The sequence below is a fragment of the Triticum aestivum genome, chromosome 7D (genome assembly GCF_018294505.1).
Source record: "Triticum aestivum cultivar Chinese Spring chromosome 7D, IWGSC CS RefSeq v2.1, whole genome shotgun sequence".
NCBI classification, from domain to species: domain Eukaryota; kingdom Viridiplantae; phylum Streptophyta; class Magnoliopsida; order Poales; family Poaceae; genus Triticum; species Triticum aestivum.
The window spans coordinates 511,611,829-511,638,136 of record NC_057814.1 but is presented as its reverse complement, the minus strand read 5'-3'; the positions used below and the strand labels follow the sequence as shown (position 1 = coordinate 511,638,136).

Here is a 26,308-nt window from a genome sequence, read left to right as displayed (position 1 = left end):
GATATTGGTCATATCATGTCACTATTTGATTGCATGTGATGTTTATCATGTTTTACATCTTATTTGCTTAGAACGACGGTAGTAAGTAAGATGATCCCTTATAATAATTTCAAGAAAGTGTTCACCCTAACTGTGCACCGTTGCGAAGGTTCGTTGTTTCGAAGCACCACGTGATGATCGGGTGTGATAGATTCTAACGTTCGAATACAACGGGTGTTGACGAGCCTAGCATGTACAGACATGGCCTCGGAACACACACAATACACTTAGGTTGACTTGACGAGCCTAGCATGTACAGACATGGCCTCGGAACACGGAGGACCGAAAGGTCGAGCATGAGTCGTATAGAAGATACGATCAACATGGAGATGTTCACCGATCTTGACTAGTCCGTCTCACGTGATGATGGGACACGGCCTAGTTAAACTCGGATCATGTTTCACTTAGATGACTAGAGGGATGTCTATCTGAGTGGGAGTTCATAGTCAGATGAACTTCATTATCATGAACATAGTCAAATAGGTATTTGCAAATTATGTCATAGCTTGCGCTTTAGTTCTACTGGTTAATATATGTTCCTAGAGAAAATTTAGTTGAAAGTTGGTAGTATCAATTATGCGGACTGGGTCCGTAAACTGAGGATTGTCCTCATTGTTGCACAGAAGGCTTATGTCCTTAATGCACCGCTCGGTGTGCTGAACCTCAGCGTCGTCTGTAGATGTTACGAAACATCTGACATACACGTTTTGATGACTACGTGATAGTTTAGTGCGGTTTAGAATTGTGGCACCAAAGACGTTTTTGAAACGTCACAGAACATGTGAGATGTTCCGAAGACTGAAATTGGGATTTCAGACTAGTGCCCACGTCAAGAGGTATGAGACCTCTGACAAGTTTCTTAAGCCTACAAACTAAGGGAGAAAAGCTCAATCGTTGAGCGTGTGCTCAGATTGCCTGAGTGCCACAATCGCTTGAATCGAGTGGGAGTTAATCTCCCAGATGAGATAGTGATAGTTCTCCATAGTCACTGCCACCAAGCTAGTAGAGCTTCGTGATGAACTATAACATATCAAGGATAATTATGATGATCCTTGAGCTATTCGCGATGTTTGACACCGCGAGAGTAGAAATCAAGAAGGAGCATCAATTGTTGATGGTTAGTAAAACCACTAGTTTAAGAAGGGCAAGGGCAAAAGGGATACTTCATGAAACAGCAAGTCGTTTGCTGCTCTAGTGAAGAATCCCAAGGTTGAACCGAAACCCGAGACTAAGTGCTTCTGTAATGAGAGGAACGGTCACACTGAAGCAGTACTACCCTAGATACTTGGTAGATGAGAAGGCAGGCAAGGTCGACAGAAGTATATTGGATATACGTTATATGAATGTGTACTTTACTAGTACTCCTAGCAGCACCAGGGTATTAGATACTGGTTCGGTTGCTAAGTGTTAGTAACTCGAAATAAAAGCTGCGGAATAAATGGAGACTAGCTAAAGGTGAGATGACGATATGTGTTGGAAGTGTTTCCAAGGTTGATGTGATCAAGCATCGCATGCTCCCTCTACCATCGAGATTTGGTGTTTGCGTTGAACATGATTGGATTATGTTTACCGCAAAACGGTTATTCATTTATGGAGAATAATGGTTACTCTGTTTATTTGAATAATACCTTCAATGGTCTTGCACCTAAAATGAATCTCGATCGTAGTGATACACATGTTCATGCCAAAAAGATATAAGATAGTAATGATAGTACCACATACTTGCGGCACTGCCACTTGAGTCATATTGGTGTAGAACGCATGAAGAAGCTCCATGTAGGTGGATCTTTGGACTCACTCATTTTTGAAAAGATTGAGACATGCGAACCATGTCTATTGGTATATATGCATGAAGAAACTCCATACAAATGGATCGTTTGGACTCACTTGATTATGAATCACTTGAGACATGCAAATCATACCACATGGGCAAAATGACTGAAAGTCCTCGTTTTCAGTGAGATGGAACAAGAGAGCAACTTATTGGAAGTAATACATTTTGATGTACGCAGTCCAATGAGTGCTGAGGCATGCAGTGGACATCGTTATGTTCTTACTTCACAGATGATTTGAGTAGATGCTGAGTGTATTTACTTGATGAAACACTAGTCTGAATTATTGAAAGGTTCAAGTAATTTCAGAGTGAAGTTGAAGATCGTCGTGACAAGAGGATAAAATGTCTGTGATATGATCATAGAGATGAGTATCTGAGATACGAGTTTGGCACACAATTGAGACATTGTGGAAAGTGTTTCACAATTAATACCGCCTGGAACACCATAGTGTGATGGTGTGTCCGAACATCATAACTGCACCCTATTGGATATGGTGCATACCATGATGTTTCTTATCAAATTACCACTATCATTTATGGGTTAGGCATTAGAGACAACCGCATTCACTTTAAAAGGGGCACCACGCAATTCTGTTGAGACGACACCGTTTATAGAAACCTAAGTTGTCGTTTCTTAAAAGTTTGGGGCTGTGATGCTTATGTGAAAAAGTTTCAGGCTAATAAGCTCGAACCCAAAGCGGATAAATGCATCTTCATAGAATACCCAAAAACAGTTGGGTATACCTCCTATTTCAGATCTGGAAGCAAAAGTAATTGCTTCTAGAAACGAGTCCTTTCTCGAGGAAAAGTTTCTCTCGAAAGAATTGAGTGGGAGGATGGTGGAGACTTGATAAGGTTATTGAACCGTCGCTTCAACTAGTATGTAGCAGGGCACAGGAAGTTGTTCCTGTGGCACCTACACCAATTGAAGTGGAAGTTTATGATGGTGATCATGAAACTTCGGATCAAGTCACTACCAAACCTCGTAGGACGACGAGGATGCGCACTACTTCAGAGTAATGCGTGATCCTGCCTTGGAAGTCATGTTGCTAGACAACTATGAACCTACGAGCTATGGAGAAGCGATGGTGGGCCCATATTCCGACGAATGGCTCGAGGCCATGAAATCCGAGATAGAATCCATGTATCAGAACAAAGCATGGACTTTGGTGAACTTGCCCGATGATCGGCAAGCCATTGAGATAAATGGATCTTTAAGAAGAAGACGGACATGGACGGTAATGTTACCGTCTATGAAGCTCGACTTGTGGCAAAGAGTATTTTCACAAGTTCAAGGAGTTGACTACAATGAGTTTTTTCTCATCCGTAGCGATGCTTAGGTCCGTCGGAATCATGTTAGCATTAGCTACATTTATGAAATCTGGCAGATGGATGTCAAAACAAGTTTCCTTACCAGTTTTTCGTGAGGAAAGGTTGTATGTGATACAATCAGAAAGGTTTTGTCGATCCTAAGGATGCTAAAAGGTATGCTAGCTCCAGCGATCCTTCCATGGATTAGAGCAAGCATCTCGGAGTCAGAATATACGCTTTGATGGGGTGATCAAAGTTTTTGGGATTATACAAAGTTTGTTAGAAACTTGTATTTACAATAAAGTGAGTGGGAGCGCTACAACATTTCTGATAAGTATATGTGAATGACATATTGTTGATCCGAAATGATGTAAAATTTCTGGAAAGCATAAAGGGTTGTTTGAAAGGAGTTTTTCAAAGGAAGACCTGGATAAAGCTGCTTACATATTGGGCATCAAGATCCATAGAGATAGATCAAGACGCCTGATGATACTTTCAAAAGACAGCACACCTTGACATGATTTTGAAAGAGTTCAAAATAGATCAGCAAAGAAGGAGTTCTTGGCTGTGTTACAAGGTGTGAGTATTGAGTGAGACTCAAGACCTGACCACAGCGGAAGATAGAGAAAGGACGAAGGTCGTCCCCTATGCTTTAGACATAGGCTCTATAGTATGCTATGCTGTGTACCGCACATGTAGTGTGCCTTGCCATGAGTTGGTCAAGAGGGTACAATGGTGATCCAAAAAAGGATCTCATGACAGCGGTCGACCTTATCCTTAGTACCTAGTGGATTAAGGAATTTTCTCGATTATGGAGGTGGAAAGGAGTTCGTCGTAAAGGGTTACGTCGATGCGAACTTTGACACTAATCCGGATGACTCTGAGTAGTAAACCGGATTCGTATAGTAGAGCAATTATTTGAAATGGCTCCAAATAGCGCGTGGTAGCATCCACAAGATGACATAGAAATTCGTAAAGCACACGGTTCTGAAAGGTTCAGACCCGTTGACTAATAACCTCTCTCACAAGCATAACATGACCAAACCAGAACACATTGAGTGATAATCACATAGTGATGTGAACTAGATTGTTGACTCTAGTAAAATCTTTAGATGTTGGTCACATGGTGATGTGACCAGTGAGTGTTAATCACATGGTGATGTGAACTAGATTATTGACTCTAGTGCAAGTGGGAGACTGTTGGAAATATGCCCTAGAGGCAATAATAAATGGTTATTATTATATTTCTTTGTTCATGGTAATTGTCTATTATTCATGCTATAATTGTATTGTCCGGAAATCGTAATACATGTGTGAATACATAGACCACAACCTGTCCCTAGTAAGCCTCTAGTTGACTAGCTCGTTGATCAACAGATAGTCATGGTTTCCTGACTATGGACATTGGATGTCATTGATAACGGAAGCTTGGCGAAGCCCTGCCGGAGACCCGCTACATCCACCACCACGCCATTGTGCTGTTGGATCTCCATCAACCTCTCCTTCCCCCTTGCTGGATCAAGAAGGAGGAGACGTCGCTGCATCGTACGTGTGTTGAATGCGGAGGTGCCGTCCGTTCGGCACTCGGTCATCGGTGATTTGGATCACGGCAAGTACGACTCCGTCATCCACGTTCATTGGAACGCTTCCGCTCGCGATCTACAAGGGTATGTAGATGCACTCCTTTCCCCTCGTTGCTAGTAGACTCCATAGATGCATCTTGGTGAGCGTAGGAAAATTTTAAATTATGCTACGATTCCCAACAGTAATCACTTAGATGATTAGAGGGATGTCTATCTAAGTGGGAGTTCTTAAGTAATATGATTAATTGAACTTAAATTTATCATGAACTTAGTACCTGATAGTATCTTGCTTGTCTATGTTAATTGTAGATAAATGGCCCGTGCTGTTGTTCCGTTGAATTTTAATGCGTTCCTTGAGAAAGCTAAGTTGAAATATGATGGTAGCAATTACACGGACTGGGTCCGTAACTTGAGGATTATTCTCATTGCTGCACAGAAGAATTACGTCCTGGAAGCACCGCTAGGTGCCAGGCCTCCTGCAAGAGCAACACCAGAAGTTATGAACGTCTGGCAGAGCAAAGCTGATGACTACTCGATAGTTCAGTGTGCCATGCTTTACGGCTTAGAACCGGGTCTTCAACGACGTTTTGAACGTCATGGAGCATATGAGATGTTCCAGGAGTTGAAGTTAATATTTCAAGCGAATGCCCGGATTGAGAGATATGAAGTCTCCAATAAGTTCTATAGCTGCAAGATGGAAGAGAATAGTTCTGTCAGTGAGCATATACTCAAAATGTCTGGGTATAATAATCACTTGATTCAACTGGGAGTTAATCTTCCGGATGATAGCGTCATTGACAGAATTCTTCAATCACTGCCACCAAGCTACAAGAGCTTCGTGATGAACTATAACATGCAAGGGATGAATAAGACAATTCCCGAGCTCTTTGCAATGCTAAAGGCAGCGGAGGTAGAAATCAAAAAGGAGCATCAAGTGTTGATGGTCAGTAAAACCACTAGTTTCAAGAAAAAGGGCAAATGGAAGAAGAAGGGGAACTTCAAGAAGAATAGCAAGCAAGTTGCTGTTCAGGAGAAGAAACCCAAGTCTGGACCTAAGCCTGAAACTGAGTGCTTCTACTGCAAGCAGACTGGTCACAGGAAGCGGAACTGCCCCAAGTATTTGGCGGATAAGAAGGATGGCAAGGTTAACAAAGGTATATGTGATATACATGTTATTGATGTGTACCTTACTAATGCTCGCAGTAGCACCTGGGTATTTGATACTGGTTCTGTTGCTAATATTTGCAACTCGAAACAGGGGCTACGGATTAAGCGAAGATTGGCTAAGGACGAGGTGACGATGCGCGTGGGAAATGGTTCCAAAGTCGATGTGATCGCCGTCGGCACGCTACCTCTACATCTACCTTCGGGATTAGTTTTAGACCTAAATAATTGTTATTTGGTGCCAACGTTGAGCATGAACATTATATCTGGATCTTGTTTAATGCGAGACGGTTATTCATTTAAATCAGAGAATAATGGTTGTTCTATTTATATGAATAATATCTTTTATGGTCATGCACCCTTGAAGAGTGGTCTATTTTTAGTGAATCTCGATAGTAGTGACACACATATTCATAATGTCGAAGCCAAAAGATGCAGAGTTGATAATGACAGTGCAACTTATTTGTGGCACTGCCGTTTGGGTCATATCGGTGTAAAGCGCATGAAGAAACTCCGTACTGATGGAATTTTGGAATCACAAGATTTTGAATCACTTGGTACTTGCGAACTGTGCCTCATGGGCAAGATGACCAAAACACCGTTCTCCGGAACTATGGAGAGAGCAACAGATTTGTTGGAAATCATACATACAGATGTATGTGGTCCGATGAATATTGAGGCTCGTGGCGGATATCGTTATTTTCTCACCTTCACAGATGATTTGAGCAGATATGGGTATATCTACTTAATGAAACATAAGTCTGAAACATTTGAAAAATTCAAAGAATTTCAGAGTGAAGTTGAAAATCATCGTAACAAGAAAATAAAATTCCTACGATCTGATCGTGGAGGAGAATATTTGAGTTACGAGTTTGGCCTACATTTGAAACAATGCGGAATAGTTTCGCAACTCACGCCACCTGGAACACCACAGCGTAATGGTGTGTCCGAACGTCGTAATCGTACTTTATTAGATATGGTACGATATATGATGTCTCTTACTGATTTACCGCTATCATTTTGGGGTTATGCTTTAGAGACGGCTGCATTCACTCTAAATAGGACACCATCAAAATCCGTTGAGACGACGCCTTATGAACTATGGTTTGGTAAGAAACCAAAGTTGTCGTATCTTAAAATTTGGGGTTGCGATGCTTATGTGAAGAAACTTCAACCTGATAAGCTCGAACCTAAATCGGAGAAATGTGTCTTCATAGGATACCCAAAAGAGATTGCTGGGTACACCTTCTATCACAGATCCGAAGGCAAGATATTCGTTGCTAGGAATGGATCTTTTCTAGAGAAGGAGTTTCTCTCGAAAGATGTGAGTGGGAGGAAAGTAGAACTTGATGAGGTAACTGTACCTGCTCCCTTATTGGAAAGTAGATCATCGCAGAAATCAGTTTCTGCGACAACTACACCAATTAGTGAGGAAGTTAATGATAATGATCATGAAACTTCAGATCAAGTTATTATTGAACCTCGTAGGTCAACTAGATCAAGATCCACACCAGAGTGGTACGGTAATCCTGTTCTGGAGGTCATGTTGCTAGACCATGATGAACCTACAAACTATGAAGAAGCGATGGTGAGCCCAGATTCCGCAAAATGGCTTGAAGCCATGAAATCCGAAATGGGATCCATGTATGAGAACAAAGTATGGACTTTGGTTGACTTGCCTGATGGTCGGCAAGCCATTCAAAATAAATGGATCTTCAAGAAGAAGACTGACGCTGATGGTAATGTTACTGTCTATAAAGCTCGACTTGTTGCGAAAGGTTTTCGACAAGTTCAAGGGATTGACTACGATGAGACCTTCTCACCCGTAGCGATGCTAAAGTCTGTCCGAATCATGTTAGCTATTGCTGCATTTTATGATTATGAAATTTGGCAAATGGATGTCAAAACTGCATTCCTGAATGGATTTCTGGAAGAAGAGTTGTATATGATGCAACCGAAAGGTTTTGTCGATCCAAAGGGAGCTAACAAAGTGTGCAAGCTCCAGCGATCCATTTATGGACTGGTGCAAGCCTCTCGGAGTTGGAATAAACGCTTTGATAGTGTGATCAAAGCATTTGGTTTTATACAGACTTTTGGAGAAGCCTGTATTTACAAGAAAGTGAGTGGGAGCTCGATAGCATTTCTGATATTATATGTGGATGACATATTGCTGATTGGAAATGATATAGAATTTATGGATAGCATAAAGGGATATTTGAATAAGAGTTTTTCAATGAAAGACCTCGGTGAAGCTGCATATATATTAGGCATTAAGATCTATAGAGATAGATCAAGACGCTTAATTGGACTTTCACAAAGCACATACCTTGACAAAGTTTTGAAGAAGTTCAAAATGGATCAAGCAAAGAAAGGGTTCTTGCCTGTACTACGAGGTGTGAGATTGAGTAAGACTCAATGCCCGACCACTGCAGAAGATAGAGATAAGATGAAAGATGTCCCCTATGCTTCAGCCATAGGCTCTATCATGTATGCAATGCTGTGTACCAGACCTGATGTGTGCCTTGCTATAAGTTTAGCAGGGAGGTACCAAAGTAATCCAGGAGTGCATCACTGGACAGCGGTCAAGAACATCCTGAAATACCTGAAAAGGACTAAGGATATGTTTCTCATTTATGGAGGTGACAAAGAGCTCATCGTAAATGGTTACGTTGATGCAAGCTTTGACACTTATCCGGACGATTCTAAATCGCAAACCGGATACATATTTACATTGAATGGTGGAGCTGTCAGTTGGTGCAGTTCTAAGCAAAGTGTCATGGCGGGATCTACGTGTGAAGCAGAGTACATAGCTGCTTCGGAAGCAGGAAATGAAGGAGTCTGGATGAAGGAGTTCATATCCGATCTAGGTGTCATACCTAGTGCATCGGGACCAATGAAAATCTTTTGTGACAATACTGGTGCAATTGCCTTAGCAAAGGAATCCAGATTTCACAAGAGAACCAAGCACATCAAAAGATGCTTCAATTCCATCCGGGATTTAGTCCAGGTGGGAGACATAGAAATTTGCAAGATACATACGGATCTGAATGTTGCAGACCCGTTGACTAAGCCTCTTCCACGAGCTAAACATGATCAGCACCAAGACTCCATGGGTGTGAGAATCATTACTATGTAATCTAGATTATTGACTCTAGTGCAAGTGGGAGGCTGAAGGAAATATGCCCTAGAGGCAATAATAAAGTATTATTTATTTCCTTATATCATGATAAATGTTTATTATTCATGCTAGAATTGTATTAACCGGAAACATAATACATGTGTGAATACATAGACAAACAGAGTGTCACTAGTATGCCTCTACTTGACTAGCTCGTTAATCAAAGATGGTTATGTTTCCTAGCCATAGACATGAGTTGTCATTTGATTAACGGGATCACCTCATTAGGAGAATGACGTGATTGACTTGACCCATTCCGTTAGCTTAGCACCCGATCGTTTAGTATGTTGCTATTGCTTTCTTCATGACTTATACATGTTCCTATGACTATGAGTTATGCAACTCCCGTTTACCGGAGGAACACTTTGTGTGCTACCAAACGTCACAACGTAAATGGGTGATTATAAAGGTGCTCTACAGGTGTCTCCAAAGGTACTTGTTGGGTTGGCGTATTTCGAGATTAGGATTTGTCACTCCGATTGTCGGAGAGGTATCTCTGGGCCCACTCGGTAATGCACATCACTATAAGCCTTGCAAGCATTGTGACTAATGAGTTAGTTGCGGGATGATGTATTACGGAACGAGTAAAGAGACTTGCCGGTAACGAGATTGAACTAGGTATCGAGATACCGACGATCGAATCTCGGGCAAGTAACATACCGATGACAAAGGGAACAACGTATGTTGTTATGCGGTTTGACCGATAAAGATCTTCGTAGAATATGTGGGAACCAATATGAGCATCCAGGTTCCGCTATTGGTTATTGACCGGAGAGGTGTCTCGGTCATGTCTACATAGTTCTCGAACCCGTAGGGTCCGCACGCTTAAAGTTACGATGACAGTTATATTATGAGTTTATATGTTTTGATGTACCGAAGGTTGTTCGGAGTCCCGGATGTGATCACGGACATGACGAGGAGTCTCGAAATGGCCGAGACATAAAGATTGATATATTGGACGACTATATTCGGACACCGGAAGTGTTCCGGAGAAGTTTCGGATTTAACCGGAGTGCCGGAGGGTTACCGGAACCCCCCGGGGAAGTATTGGGCCTTAGTGGGCCTAGAGGGGAGAGAGAGGGCAGCAGCCAGGAGGTGGCGCGCCCCCTCCCAGGAGGAATCCTAGTTGGACTAGGAGAAGGGGGCGCAGCCCCCTTTCCCTCTCCCTCTCCCTCTCTTCCCCCCCCCTCTTTTCCTAGTTGGACTAGGAAAGGGGAGTCCTACTCCTACTAGGAGGAGGACTCCCCCCCCTCTCCTTGGCGCGCCTAGGGCAGCCGGCCTCCCCCTTGCTCCTTTATATACGGGGGCAGGGGGCACCTCTATACACACTTGATATACGATATTTTAGCCGTGTGCGGTGCCCCCCTCCACCATATTACACCTCGATAATACCGTTGCGGAGCTTAGGCGAAGCCCTGCATCGGTGGAACATCAACATCGTCACCACGCCGTCGTGCTGACAAAAACTCTCCCTCAACACTCGGCTGGATCGGAGTTCGAGGGACGTCATCGAGCTGAACGTGTGCAGAACTCGGACGTGTCGTGCGTTCAGTACTTGATCGGTCGGATCGTGAAGACGTACGACTACATCAACCGCGTTGTGATAACACTTCCGCTGTCGGTCTACGAGGGTACGTGGACAACACTCTCCCCTCCCGTTGCTATGCATCACCATGATCTTGCGTGTGCGTAGGAATTTTTTTGAAATTACTACGTTCCCCAATAGCTTGTGCTCGGCGAAATCCGTCGGAACACCCGGCATGTCTTTGGGGGACCATGCGAAGATGTCCCGATTCTCACGGAGGAAATCGACGAGCTCGCTTTCCTATTTGCTGTCAAGGTTGGCACCTATGACAGTGTACCTCTCCGGGTGCTCAGGGTCCAAGGGAATCTTCTTTGTCTCTTTGGGTGGCTTGAAGGAGCCCTCAGTCTCTGATTCTTTGGGTTCTGGGGACATGTCCGGCTGCTTGCCGCCCATGGCCACCACCCGGTCCAGGAGCTTCTTTTCGGCAGCAATCACAAGGGACTCGGCCAGCCGACTGCTGGCTGCAGCAGAGTCGGCTGACTTCTCATAGTCTCCACTGATCGTGATAATACCCTTGGTTCGTGGCATCTTCATCTTGAGGTAGGCATAATGAGGCACAACCATGAACTTGGCTAGAGCAGGCCGGCCTAGGAGCACATGGTAAGGGCTCTCCAGGTCAACCACCTCAAACCAAATTGCTTCTCGGCGGAAATGATCCTTGTCTCCGAAGAGGACGCCTACCTTGATCTTGCCGATTGGTGAACAGGACAAGCCGGGCACAATGCCATGAAACACAGTCCGACTGGGCAGCAGCTGCTTCTCTTTGATCTTCAACTTCTCCATGGTGTCGCGGTAAAGGATGTTGATGCTGCTACCACCATCTATCAGAATTCGGGAGAAACGAGCAGCTCGCCTCTCCGTGGCATGGGTCGCGTCCAACACCAGGGCGTAAGAACCTGGAGAGGGCATTACTTCCAGGTGGTCAGCACGGCTCCAGCTAATGGGCTTCTCAGACCAGTGCATGAACTCTGGAGCAGTTGTGGCAACTGCATTCACTTCGCGGTGCTGCTGACGCCGGATGTGTCTGTTGCTGGCCACACCGGTGAAGACAACATAAGCACCATGCTCTTCGGGGTAATCGTCTTGGACTTGGCCGACTGTTGGACGGGCGGTTGGCTGCTGAGGAGGCGGAGCCGGCGGGCCAGCAGGCGGAGGAGGCAGTCCTTCTCCCTTGGCGATATGGACGAGCCAGTGACACTTCCGGATTGTGTGGTTGGACGGCTTCGCGCCGCAGTGGAACTTTCAGGGGCATCGAGGGTCTGCTCAAAGGAGAAAGCAGGCAACCAAGCGGACTTGCCACCTTTCTGACGCTTGGGTAATGGCTGCCCTTCAGGCTGTTGATCCTCGACTGTCGCCACCTGCCGGCTGGTGGAGGCCGGCTGGGGGGCTTTGCGCTTGTTGTCATTCGGCTGCTGGCGCCGACTGTTGTCTCCAGTCGGTGTTCGAGGAGCTGGAGGGAGCACCTTTCCAGAAGCGTCCACTCAGAGCTCCGACTTCATGGAGGAGTCGGCAGTGGCGTACTTGTCTGCTATGATCAGCAGTTCATCGAGTGTGGCCGGCTCGTCGCAGAGGAGTCGGTGCTTGAGTAAAGTGCCTTCTCAGCATCCGGCAGTGAAGTACTTGATGGCTTGTACCTCATGCACCCCTTTGTAGGAGTTGCACAGCTCAGCCCACCGCGTCAGGTAATCGCGGGTTGACTCGTTGGGGCCTTGAACGCACAGCGAGAGCTGGCGTGGCTTGGGAGGCCGCTTGTAGGTGCTGGTGAAGTTGCGGGTGAAGACCTCAGTGAAATCTACCCAGCTGTTGATGCTGCAGGGCTTCAGGTTGTTCAGCCATGTCCAGGCCAGGCCTTGGAGCATGAGAGGAACGTACTTAACGTCAACGCACTTGTTGCCGTTTGCTATGCTGACAGCTGTGGAGTAGTCGACCAGCCAGTCCTCCGGCTTCACAGAGCCGTTGTACTTGGGCGTATCTCGCGGAAGCGTGAACCCTCTGGGGAAGGGCTCGTCACGGATGCGGGGGCCGAAACAGGGTGGGCCCAGCGCGTCTTCTTCTTCTAACGCACGGGATCGATTGAGGCGGTCGATCCGGTGGCAGGCATCATTCTCTCGAATTCCTTCTCGGCGGCCCAGCCGATCACCGAGAGTTGGGTCGTCAACAGGTGGCGGGGAAGCACGCCTCTCCCTCTGAGATGGGGGAGGAGGCGGACAGTCATCCCGTCGTTTCACTGCACGAGGGCGACCGTCTTGGTCGCGCTCGATGGTGATGCGCGTCCGGCTGCGGCTTGCAGCCGGCTCCTTGTCACGTTCGTCGCGGACGCCACCAGTCGGCGTCCGGGAGGTCGTGCCTTGCTCTCGGCTAGGAGGCAGGTTCTCAACCCGCTGTTCGGGTTCTTCAGCATGGCAGCCGGCCTCTTGTTGCGCGTGTAAGGGCATATTTATCCCTAAAGTGTTTTGGTGATTGATGACAATGCTTTTGCGGACTAATCGTGTGCCATGAGTTTTTCAGACGTTTCATCGCTAGGCACAAGACGGTTTGGTGCCCCTCGAAGACTATTGAAGACGGCATTTTTCTACGTTTCCTTTCGGTGGAGTTGAGTCGTAGGAAAGCCGTACTATCAAGAGGGGGTCCGCTTCCGAAAGGTTCGGGTGGAATCATCACGTACACGTTTCCTTCCTATACACCGCCTTTCCCCTTGCGCTTTGGAGCATCCTCCGTTTTCCTCATTTCTATGCAGAGAGAAGAATTCCTAGTGTTGCTGTTCTGGGGCATGCGGTAGTACTGTTCCACAGAGCGGTAGTACCGCAGGCCCCTGCGGTAGTACCGCACGCCCTTGCGGTAGTACCGTAGACGCTCGCGGTAGTACCGCTTCTACGGAGCTGTACTACCGTGGTCTCAGACCAGACTCAGCTACTCGTGCGGGTGTAGGAGCGGACGTAATTTTTTACGTCCGCGTCCTATGCGGTAGTACCGCCCCACGCGCGCGGTAGTACCGTGGGTCCTGGTCTGGAACAGCTACATGAGCGGAAGTAGGGGCGGATGTAATTTTTTACATCCGCTCCCTGCGCGGTAGTACCGCATGCCACGGTAGTACCGTGTCGGATTTTTGCATCGATTGATTTTCAGCGGAAGTTGGCACGGATGTATTTTTTTCATCCGCACCCTTCCCAGGCTAGCCTTGCGGTAGTACCGCAAGGGGGAGCGGTAGTACCGCTCCTGCGGCAGTACCGCCCTCAGCCTCAGCGCTTCAGGCCTGTCCTAGCTCCTGCCGTAGCAGCGGTAGTACCGCGGTCGGTCGCGGTAGTACCGTGAGACCTTGCGGTAGTACCGCTTTTCCCGGGCGGTAGTACCATAGGTCGCGGGCTGGTTAAGTGGATAACGGTTGGATTTGGTTCTCCACTATATAAGGGGTGTCTTCTTCCTCTAGTTGACCACCTCTTCCAACCCTAAGCTCCATTGTTGCTCCAAGCTCCATTTTCGCCCGATCTCTCTCCCTAGCCAATCAAACTTGTTGATTTGCTCGGGATTGGTTGAGAAGGCCCCGATCTACACTTCCACCAAGAGAAATTTGATTCCCCCCACTAATCCCTTGCGGATCTTGTTACTCTTGGGTGTTTGAGCACCCTAGACGGTTGAGGTCACCGCGGAGCCACAGTCCATTGTGGTGAAGCTTCGTGGTGTCGTTGGGAGCCTCCAATTAAGTTGTGGAGATTGCCCCAATCTCGTTTGTAAAGGTTCGGTCACCGCCTCCAAGGGCGCCAATAGTGGAATCACGGCAGCTCACATTGTGTGAGGGCGTGAGGAGACGATGGCCCTAGTGGCTTATTGGGGAGCATTGTGCCTCCACACCGCTCCAACGGAGACGTACTTCCCCTCAAAGGGAAGGAACTTCGGTAACACATCCTCGTCTTCACCGGCTCCACTCTTGGTTATCTCGTGCCTTTACTTGTGCAAGCTTATTTGTGTTATATCCCTTGCTTGCTCGTGTGCTTGTTGTTGTTGCATCATATAGGTTGCTCACCTAGTTGCATATCTAGACAGCCTACTTTGATGCAAAGTTTAAATTGGTAAAGAAAAGCTAAAAATTGTTAGTTGCCTATTCACCCCCCCCTCTAGTCAACTATATCGATCCTTTGAATTGGTATCAGAGCCTCGTCTCTTTATTAAGGACTTTGCCGTCCGAAGAGTATGGTTGACACTGTAGACGGTGCGAAGGAGCACTCCGGTGTGAATCCAAACTCGTCTACGGCCGATGGGGGAACCGCGGTCTCTCGTGAGGAATTCAATGTGGCTTTGGACAGATTGAAGACCTCCATGATGACTGAGGTTGAAAGCATGTTTAATAAATTCATAGAAGGGCTTAAACTTTCCACCGGACCGTTGAAAGTGGGTGATCCCGCTAACAAGGTGACGGATGCTAACTCCGACAAGGGGGAAGCTACTAGCGAGAAAGCTCCTTCTTCTAGTGGTAAAAATGGCCCCGGCATCTTTGCCCATGTGGAACCTCGACCTATCTATGGTGGACCGCTTCCTTCCACTCATTTGAATCATGTCGGCCCTGCCCCTAAGATTGAGAAGAATGTGGAATTTGATTCTTGGGTCTATCGCTTTAAGCGTCATTTAAATCATGTGAATACTAATCTTTGGAGAATCATTGAAGAAGGTTTCTATCCGCACGACCGAAGCAACTTCACTCCTAGAGAAGCCGTGGATAATCAATTCAATGAGAATGTTCTCTTCATCATCCAAGAAGCAATACCCCCCCCCCAAAGATCTTCCTCATCTCTGGCCCTACTCCATGGCCAAAGATGCTTGGCACCAAGTTGTCTCTCTCTACCGGGGAAGTGCAAGCATTCAACGCTCAAACTATGAAGTGGTGCAAGATGAAGCCGATGAGTTTGCAATGAAAGAAGATGAAGAACCTTGTGAGCTCTATCGGAGGGTAACCAAACTCGCGGTTTCACTCCGAGATCATGGAAGCAAGGACATGGATGATAATTGGATCAAGCGCAAATTCCTCAAGGCAATGATGCCTTATCACAAAGCCATGTCCTCCGTCATTCGTCAAAGGCCGGACTTCCACACCTTGTCCTCAAGTGAAGTGTTGGATGAGTTTGTTGCTATGAGCATCTTGGACAAGACCGCCGATAATGCGGTGCTACGGTCTCAAAAAGTAAAGAAGCCCAACCTTGCACTAAAGGCCAAGGTTAATGTGGAGGAGGAGGACGAAGAGGAAGAAGAGGAGAGCAACCCCGAAGATACAAAGTATGCCTATCATGAACACATGGCTCTTGCTTCAAGGCAATTTTGGAGCAAGAAGAACTCAAGGCCCAACTTCAACAAGAACAATTCAAGTGGCACAAAGGTCAAGCAATGTGTGAGGACTTGCTATAATTGTGGCAATGTGAGCCATTTTGTTGCCGAGTGCCCTTATGAGAAGAGGGAAGACAATGGTGGCAAGCTCATCCGAAAGGACAAGGCCAAGTCTTTCCCCAACAAGAGCAACTTCACCAAGAAGACTCCTCCCAAGGCATTGGTGGTACAAGAAGAGTACTATGAGGATGATGATGATGATGACGATGGTGAGTCGGTTGCCATGGCCTCCGTTGCCATTGCGACGACTCCACGGTTGTCTCTCTTCGACTCACCAAATGAAAGCATCACCGCCAAGTGCCTCATGGAGAAAGCCACCAACAAGGTAACTCCCAATATCAAAACTAGCATCATTAATGATCCTTCGTTGGTGGATTGCATTGAGGAACATGAGGAATCTAATGTGGAGGAGAATGAGTTTGAGTCCTTTATGGGTAAACTCAAGGGTAAATCCAAGAAGCACTTCGTTGCTCTCTTGGAACAACTTGGTGAAGCCAATGACATGATCGAGGCTCACGAAGATACCATCTCTAAGATGGAGGGGCATAGTCATGACTATGCCGATGAGATTTTGGATCTTTCCAATGCTCTTGAAGAAGAGCGTGGTCTTCGTTTGGCTCTTGAGGAGTCACACAACGATGATCATGCTAAATTAAAGAAAGATCTTGATCATGCTCTTGTTGTATCTCGTGTGCTAAATTCCGAGAAGGCCAAACTTGGGGTTGATCTTGCTAGACTCATGGAGAAGTTTGATATACTTGACAAGGCTCACAAGGCCTTGAAAGGTGTTCATGCTAGCCTCAAGGAGTCTCATGATCAACTCCAAGTGAAGCTAACCAAGGAGAAAGCCACCTTTCCTCATATGGTGTTAATTGATAATGCAAATGCTACTAACCCTTGTTGTGAGCATGTGCATCTTGTTGAGGAGAATACTAAGTTGAAGGAGCAACTTGAGAAAGGCCTTGTGTCGTGCATTCAAGGTGAGAAGAACCTCAACGACCTTTTAAGCAATCAAAAGGAAGTTGTGGCCAAGGAAGTGATTGGGTTCGCACCCATGCCCAAGAACAAGAAGAAGAATGACAAGACCAAACGACCTCCCCCTCTTAAGCAAACATTTGTGAAGGAGGGAGAGGGTGTTTCCAAGGAGAAGAAGAACAATGTGAAGGGTGGTGGTGTCAAGAAAGGCAATGCCACTCCTTCCAACAAAGCCGGCGACTTTAACCCTTCTTATGTGTTGTGCCGTGCAAGTGATGGGCATGTTTATGCCAAATTTGTTGGTTCTCCTAATGAGTACATTGAAGGGTCTATTTAGGTTCCTAAGACCCTTGTTACTAACATCAAAGGAGCCATTACAAAATGGGTACCTAAAATCAAGCATTGATTTCTTGTAGGTGTTTGCTTCCGGTGGGGGATCATGGTTGCTCGATAGTGGAGCAACTAATCATATGACCGGGAGCAAGGACTTGGTGGTGGATGTTCACAAGATTCCATCTATGCCCACCAATGTCGAGTGGGGTGATGCCTCGTCCTCTAAGGTATTGGGGCTTGGCAAGGTTGTCATCTGTCATGATCTCACGATCGAGAAGGTCATGCTTGTTGAGTCCCTTGCATACAATTTACTTTCCGTTCGTCAACTTGCACTCATGGGTTTTGCCACTTTCTTTGATATTGATACCGTGGCCCTCTTGTGTAGCAAGACTCTTAAAGTAGCCTTTGTTGGGCATGTCGAGAACGGTCTCTATGTGATTAACTTTTCGGAGCGACCCACTAAGACCGCGACATGCCTAATGGCTGAAGTTGACGTGGGATGGCTTTGGCATCGCCGTTTAGCCCATGTCAATATGAGATCTTTGCAAATCTTCTCAAGGGGGACCATGTCCGTGGACTAACGAATGTTAGTTTTGCCAAAGACCGTGCTTGCAGTGCTTGTATCAAAGGAAAGCTACATAAGAAGGCTCGCCCTCCCACGACTATCATTTACTCGAAGAGGCCTTTGGAGCTCCTTCATTTGGATCTCTTTGGGCCTCCATCCTTTGATAGTCTTGGGGGTAGGAAGTATTGCTTGGTGATTGTGGATGACTATTCAAGATACACTTGGGTATATTTCTTCAAGAGGAAGAGCGAGACCCAACAAACCGTCATTGACTTTGCAAATGAAGCCCAACGTCAACACAATGCAAAGATCTTGACAATAAGAAGTGACAATGGCACCGAGTTCAAGAACTACACCTTGGATGAGTTTCTTAGTGATGAGGGGATCAAGCATCAATACTCCGCACCTTACACCCCTCAACAAAATGGTGCAGCGGAGAGGAAGAACCAGACGTTGATGGATGCGGCAAGGACCATGATGGCGGAGTTCAAGTCTCCATACAACTTTTGGGCCGAAGCCATCAACACCGCGTGTCATGCATCAAATCGGCTCTACCTCCGCAAAGGCTTGAACAAGACTCCATATGAGATACTCACCGGTAACAAGCCCAACCTCAAGTACTTTCGGGTGTTCGGGTGCAAGTGTTTCATTCTCAAGAAAGGTGTTCGGTTGTCTAAATTTGAGGCTAGAGCTTATGAGGGCATATTTGTTGGTTATGCTACAAACTTCCATGCTTACCGTGTCCTCAATAAGTCCACGGGTCTTATTGAGGAGACGTGTAACGTGGAGTTTGATGAGAATAACGGCTCCCAAGTGGAGCAAAGTGGCACTTGTGATGTAGGTGATGAAATTCCTCCCCAAGCCATAAGAAGAATGGGAGTTGGTTTTATCCTACCCATTGAGGAACCCCTTGTGGCCGAAGGAGAAGGACAATGCTCCACTCATGTGGAGCCATCACCAACCCAAGGCCCACATGCTTCCGGAGAACAAAATGAAGGCCCTCAACCTCATGAACAAGTCCAAGGGCAAGATCAATCTCAAGATGGTGTTGAAACACCAAGTGATGCCCAAGGCCAAGTTCTCTCCTCCGAGCAAGTTCAAGATCAAGGACAAGCTCAAGACGACGCTCAAGATGATCAAGTGACCACTCCTCGACTCACTCCCGAGGAGGAATTGGAGCGTCGTGCCGCCAAGATTGCTTCCAAGCTCTCCACCAAGGGTAATCTCATGACGAATGTACTTGGAAGCATCCAAAAGGGGGTAAGCACTCATACACAATTGGCAAACTATTGTGAACATCACGCGTTTGTCTCTTGTGTTGAACCCCAAAAGGTATATGAGGCGCTCGAAGATCCGGATTGGCTTAATGCCATGCATGAAGAACTCCACAACTTCGAGTACAACAAGGTGTGGAGATTGGTGCCAAGGCCAACAGGGAACCACAATGTCATTGGAACCAAGTGGATATTCAAGAACAAGCAAGATGCTCATGGGACCATCGTCCGCAACAAGGCTAGATTGGTGGCACAAGGCTACTCCCAAGTCGAGGGTATCGACTACGGTGAAACCTTTGCTCCCGTTGCTCGCCTTGAATCCATTCGTTTGTTGATTGCTTATGCTTCCCATCACAACTTTAAGTTACAACAAATGGATGTGAAAAGTGCTTTTCTTAGTGGTCCTATTAATGAGTTGGTATATGTCAAGCAACCCCCCGGGTTCGAGGATCCCTACTTTGCCGATCATGTGTATCAACTCGATAAGGCACTCTACGGCCTTAAACAAGCCCCACGTGCCTGGTATGACCACCTTACCGAGTTGCTACAAGACCGTGGATTTGAAGTGGGGCTAATCGACCCCACTCTTTTTACTAAGAAGGTCAAAGGGGAGTTGTTTGTGTGCCAACTATATGTTGATGATATTATCTTTGGTTCCCCTAACAAAGCTTTCAATGAGGAATTTACCGCACTCATGACCTCAAAGTTCAAGATGTCTTCAATGGGAGAGCTGAAGTTCTTTCTCGGGTTCGAAGTGAAGCAAAGAAGAGAAGGAACCTTCATCAACCAAGCCAAATACACTCAAGACATGCTCAAGAGATTCAACCTAAGTGATGTCAAGCCGGCTTCCACTCCAATGCCCACCAAGTGCCAACTTGACATTGATCCCAATGGTAAAGAGGTGGATCAAAAGGTATATCGTTCCATGATTGGATCCTTGCTTTACCTTTGTGCATCTAGACCGGATATCATGTTGAGTGTGGGAATTTGTGCACGGTTTCAAGCCGCACCTAAGGAAAGCCACTTTGTGGCGGTCAAGCGAATCTTTCGATATTTGGCTCATATCCCAAACTTTGGCTTATGGTACCCAAGAGGAGCAAACTTCAAGCTTGTAGGGTATTCGGACTCCGATTGGGCGGGAGAAAAAGTGGATAGGAAGTCCACTTCTGGAGGGTGCCAATTTCTTGGTTGCTCTTTGGTGAGTTGGTCTTCTAAGAAGCAAAGTTGTGTGTGTCTCTCGTCCACCGAAGCGGAGTATGTGGCTGCCGGTAGTTGTTGTGCACAACTCTTATGGATGAGGAAAACTTTAAAGGATTACGGTGTCATTTGTCACAAAGCGCCTCTTTGGTGTGACAATGAAAGTGCCATCAAGATTTCTCTCAACCCGGTGCAACACTTCAAGTCGTTTTATTGTGTTGTTTCGTTTGCGTTTCTGTTGAACTTCGTTTGCTTTGGTTTGGTTTGCGCTTGTGAGACTTATCCTTCATATGGTGTAAGACATATGCACTCTATCGTATCTAAGTGAGCTTATGATATATTATGCTATTTATGTTATGCTCTTGTTTGCTATCTTGCTTAGTGTTAGCCTTATTCTTGCAAGATATGGCTTGTCTATAAAATATAGGGGGAGTGTTGATCCTAGTATGTGTGCCGTGCAGCCCAAAGCACATATCTAGATTGCACACATCTAGGGGGAGCCCGTCTATATTTTAGAGATGTGGGGTTTGCCTATGCTCTATATCATTTCCCATTGTGCAAATCCCATATTGTGATCAATCCACCAAAAAGGGGAAGATTGTAAGGGCATATTTATCCCTAAAGTGTTTTGGTGATTGATGACAATGCTTTTGTGGACTAATCGTGTGCCATGAGTTTTTCAGACGTTTCATCGCTAGGCACAAGACGGTTTGGTGCCCCTCGAAGACTATTGAAGACGGCGTTTTTCTACGTTTCCTTTCGGTGGAGCTGAGTCGTAGGAAAGCCATACTATTAAGAGGGGGTCCGCTTCGGAAAGGTTCGGGTGGAATCATCACGTACATGTTTCCTTCCTATACACCGCCTTTCCCCTTGCGCTTTGGAGCATCCTCCGTTTTCCTCATTTCTATGCAGAGAGAAGAATTCCTAGTGTTGCTGTTCTGGGGCATGCGGTAGTACTGCTCCACGGAGCGGTAGTTCCGCAGGCCCCTGCGGTAGTACCGCACGCCCTTGCGGTAGTACCGTAGACGCCCGCGGTAGTACCGCTTCTACGGAGCTGTACTACCGTGGTCTCAGACCAGACTCAGCTGCTCGTGCGGGTGTAGGAGCGAACGTAATTTTTTACGTCCACGCCCTACGCGGTAGTACCGCCCCACGCGCGCGGTAGTACCGTGAGTCCTGGTCTGGCGCAGCTACATGAGCGGAAGTAGGGGCGGATGTATTTTTTTACATCCGCTCCCTGCGCGGTAGTACCGCATGCCATCTGCGGTAGTACCGTGTCGGATTTTTGCATCGATTGATTTTCAGCGGAAGTTGGCACGGATGTATTTTTTTTCATCCGCACCCTTCCCAGGCTAGGCCAATCCTGCCTTGCGGTAGTACCGCAAGGGGGAGCGATAGTACCGCTCCTGCGGCAGTACCGCCCGCAGCCTCAGCGCTTCAGGCCTGTCCTAGCTCCTGTCGTAGCAGCGGTAGTACCGCGGTCGGTCGCGGTAGTACCGTGAGGCCTTGAGGTAGTACCGCTTTTCCCGGGTGGTAGTACCGCAGGTCGCGGGCTGGTTAAGTGGATAACGGTTGGATTTGGTTCTCCACTATATAAGGGGTGTCTTTTTTCGTCTAGTTGACCACCTCTTCCAACCCTAAGCTCCATTGTTGCTCCAAGCTCCATTTTCGCCCGATCTCTCTCCCTAGCCAATCAAACTTGTTGATTTGCTCGGGATTGGTTGAGAAGGCCCCGATCTAAACTTCCACCAAGAGAAATTTGATTCCCCCCACTAATCCCTTGCATCTTGTTACTCTTGGGTGTTTGAGCACCCTAGACGGTTGAGGTCACCGCGGAGCCATAGTCCATTGTGGTGAATCTTCGTGGTGTCGTTGGGAGCCTCCAATTAAGTTGTGGAGATTGCCCCAACCTCGTTTGTAAAGGTTTGGTCGCCGCCTCCAAGGGCACCAATAGTGGAATCATGGCATCTCGCATTGTGTGAGGGCGTGAGGAGAATACGGTGGCCCTAGTGGCTTATTGGGGAGCATTGTGCCTCCACGCCGCTCCAACGGAGACGTACTTCCCTCAAAGGGAAGGAACTTTGGTAACACATCCTCGTCTTCACCGGCTCCACTCTTGGTTATCTCGTGCCTTTACTTGTGCAAGCTTATTTGTGTTATATCCCTTGCTTGCTCGTGTGCTTATTGTTGTTGCATCATATAGGTTGCTCACCTAGTTGCATATCTAGACAACCTACTTTGATGCAAAGTTTAAATTGGTAAAGAAAAGCTAAAAATTGTTAGTTGCCTATTCACCCCCGTTCTAGCCAACTATATCGATCCTTTCAGCGCGGCTGTCGCGTCAATGAGCTGCTGGACACGCTCGGTCATGTAGCGACGCTCGTCGCCCTTGAGGTGGTCCAGCTCGTCTACTGCCGCCTGGGCAGCTCGTATGTTCTCCTTGGGCGTGGCATAGACAGGGTGGTCTGCCCCGAACATGCTGGCGATGCCAGCGCCACGCTACTGGACCGTGTCAATGCAGCTGGGTCCGCCGGCAGCCGGCATGCCGCCAACGGCGCGATCGATCTCGCGCTGGTAGGCCTCCGAGTGGCGTCTCATGGTGGCCAACTTCTTGGCGCTTTCGATGAGCGAGACGTGGCTGGCCTCCAGCGTCTCGATGTCAGCATCCTCTGGGATGGGCGCAGACAGGTCTCGCAGGGCCGCCTGGAGGGGGTCTTGGGCACCCCCACCAGAGGCTCCGTCGTGGCTGATGATGAGCACCTCCGTGACGGTGCTGCCCATGCTGTCGGCGCGAGGGAGAGGGTCGTTGATGACCACCACGTTGGTGGGGAAGGCGTCAAGCGACGCCGTGTCGGAGTCGACGAGCATCGGGTCGGTGGAGTCGATCGACTCCAGGTCGGAGGCGGGCTCGTTGGCGATGTCGAGCTTGCCGAGGAACTCGAGGAGGCAGCTCTCGGAGCTGGCTGCTCCCGCATCTGGCGCGGGGTCGTCGGAGAGGCGGACCTCGCCGATGAGGTCAGCGAGGCAGCTCGCCGCGTAGGCGAGCTCAGCGCCCTGCAGCGCGTTGGCGCAGACGCCGTCGGGCGTGCCAGGCTGGCTACGCCCGCTGGGGAGGAAGAGGGTTCCCGTCCAGAACAGATCTCTGGACGACGGCGCACCTAGCCCCGCGGTGGGTGCCAAATGTCGGAGGTGTCGTGCGACATATGCCAAAGGATGGCTTATCATGGAGGGGGCTAATAAGACGTCGCCGATGCCAGGAAATGGGATAAGGCGAAGACATGCATGCCGGCGAATCTTACCCAGGTTCGGGGCTCTCCTAGGAGATAACGCCCCTAGTCCTACTCTACAGGGTCTCCGCATGATCACTCAAGCAACAATGGTGGCTACAAGCTTGCTCCTTGAGTTGTTTCTCTAGAGGGGGAAGAAGAGCAAGGCTAGCCCTAGCTTCCTCTCTCTCTCTATGTGGGTGTGTATGAACTGGAGTCTGAACCCTTTGCATGGGTGCCCTAGGGGTTTATATAGGCCTACCCCCAAGGGGTATAAAGGTAATCTGGCCGGATGTAGGACCTGGCTGTCAGTGTCTATGGTCGCCGGCTTCTCCGCCGGCCGCTGGGGCCCACCGCCTGGTGGGCCCTGCTGGTTGTTTCATACTTGGCCGACAGGCCGTGCCCGCAGCTCGTGGGTCTAGCCGGCTGCTCAGCACTGTAGCGATGCTGGTAATGATGCGTGATTTGTCGGGGGAGGCGTGGCTACAGTACCGCCGCCTGGCGGGCGATCACTGTAGCCATTCCCCATCTCTTCTGATTAATGGCGCACGGACTTTGAGGGAGGGAGAGGGCCGCCTAGTGGGAGTCGGCCTCCCCTCATGCCGACTGGTCCGCGCTCGCCGCCCTCTGGCCTCTTACTGACTGGCAAGGCCCACCGCCTGTGGGCCGTACCGACGGCCCGTACTGGAGGCATAGCCTTCTCCGCCATAGGTGACGTCATGGGTGGAGTGGCAACAGTCCCGCGCCGGACGGGAGATCTTCGCCCGGTACGGGGCACTGTGGTCACGCTTGGCCCTGGATTTGGGGGGGGGCAGGGCGCGCTGTACCCACACCCTGTCTTATCGTATTTATGTGGGCGCAGACTTTGAGGGCGCTTGGGGCCGCCTGCTAGGAGTCGGCCCACCTCATGTCCGCCTGCTGAGCCTTACCGTCTTCTGGCAGCCGGCCGCGTGAAGGCGGCGCTTTGGTCTTTGATTCTTGAGGGGCGCAGCCGACCTCGATGTCTTGAAGCGCCATGGGGGCCAATGGGGCTACCCGTGGCTAATTACTCCGACAGGGACCGACTGCGCCGAGGTGGCGGCGCTGACAAACGGGCGGCAGGGTGTCGGCGAGGACAAGAACCATACTAGCCGTGACAGTCTGCGTGGCCTTCATGCTGCTGGCCATCCCCGGCGGCTTCCCGGCAAGGCACTGCCTGACCAAGAAGAACAGAGAGGGCCAGGGGTTGTTGAGCATGAGACCATTCAGCTGGAAGGAGCTCCACAAAGCCACCAACGGCTTCGAGAAGCTGCTGGGGAAAGGGAGCTTCGGCGAGGTCTAGCAAGGAGAGCTCAAGTCCCCGCGGCACCGCCTCATCGCGGTGAAGAGGCTCATAAGCTTGAACGAGTATAGCAGAGGGAGTTCACCAACGAGGTGCAGTCCATCGGGCAGATCCACCACCAGAACCTGGTCCGCACGATCGGGTACTACAAGGAAGGCAAGCACCGGATGTTGGTGCTAGAGTACATGCCGGGAGGGTCGCTACGCGGCTTCTTCTTCAAGCCGGAGCGGCCGCCATGGAGCTGGCGCGCCCAGGCGGCGCTCGGCATCGCCGGGGGATCGAGTACCTCCACGACGGGTGCGTCTCCCCGATCATGCACTGCGACATCAAGCCGGACAACATACTCCTCGACGGCGCGCACGCCCCCAAGATCACCGACTTCGGGATCTCCAAGCTGCTCGGCAACCAGCAGGTGCACCACCACAGTGACCAACATCAGGGGCACCAGGGGGTACATCGCCCTGGAGTGGTTCCGCAGCGACGCGCGGATCGACACCAAGGTGGACATGTACTGCTTCGGCGTCGTGCTGCTGGAGATGATCTGCTGCCGGAAGTGTCAGGACCCGCTTGTCGACCAGGGCAGCGAGGAGACGGTCACGCTGTTCGGGTGGGCGATCCAGTTGGCGAGCAACCAGAGGACTGAGCTCATACCGCCTGATGACGACGATGCGGCGGCGGACTTGGAGAGAGTGGAGAGGTTCGCACGCGTGGCGTTCTGGTGCATCGAGCCCAACCCGTCGCTCCGGCCGACCATGCACCATGTGGTGCAGATGCTGGAGAGCGCGGTGGCTGAGGCCGACGTGCTACCTGACCCTCCCTCGTGTTACATGGACTCGGCCCATTTGATCCTGTCTTCTGTTTAAGTAGCACACATGCCCGTGCGTTGCAACGGGGAAGAAACTTGATTTGTTCACGAAACCACCAATCAACGCAAGACGGTGGGGCAGGTAGGCACATGTCAAAGGTATAGAAGAAATACATATCGTGCTTTAATGTCTATTACCGTGGTGCATGGATGCGTGGCCATTGAATAAGTATGAATCGTTACTTGTATTGGTCACTTTCTCTTTGACATTGAGAAGCAAGCTCCGGTTGGATGGGTTTTTTTTGAACCCCCAACCATAGAACAATAGTTCTACGATATTTTTATATTATAATATGACAAAAGTACAAATAAACAAAAGGCCACTCAGGAGGGCAATGGTTCCTTAATCTCACCGGTGATTAAATCCCAGGTTTGACACATTGTTGTCGCATAAAGACAGAATAGTTTTTTAGTGGGAGACGATGTTCGCATCGATAGCGAGGCG

At 48.5% G+C, this 26,308-nt stretch overlaps 1 pseudogene; it reads left to right on the top strand.

The window, feature by feature from the left end:
• LOC123171213 (G-type lectin S-receptor-like serine/threonine-protein kinase LECRK2) overlaps window positions 1-25,861 on the top strand; it is a 61,856-nt pseudogene extending 35,995 nt beyond the window's left edge.
• The last annotated feature ends 447 nt before the right edge of the window (window positions 25,862-26,308 follow it).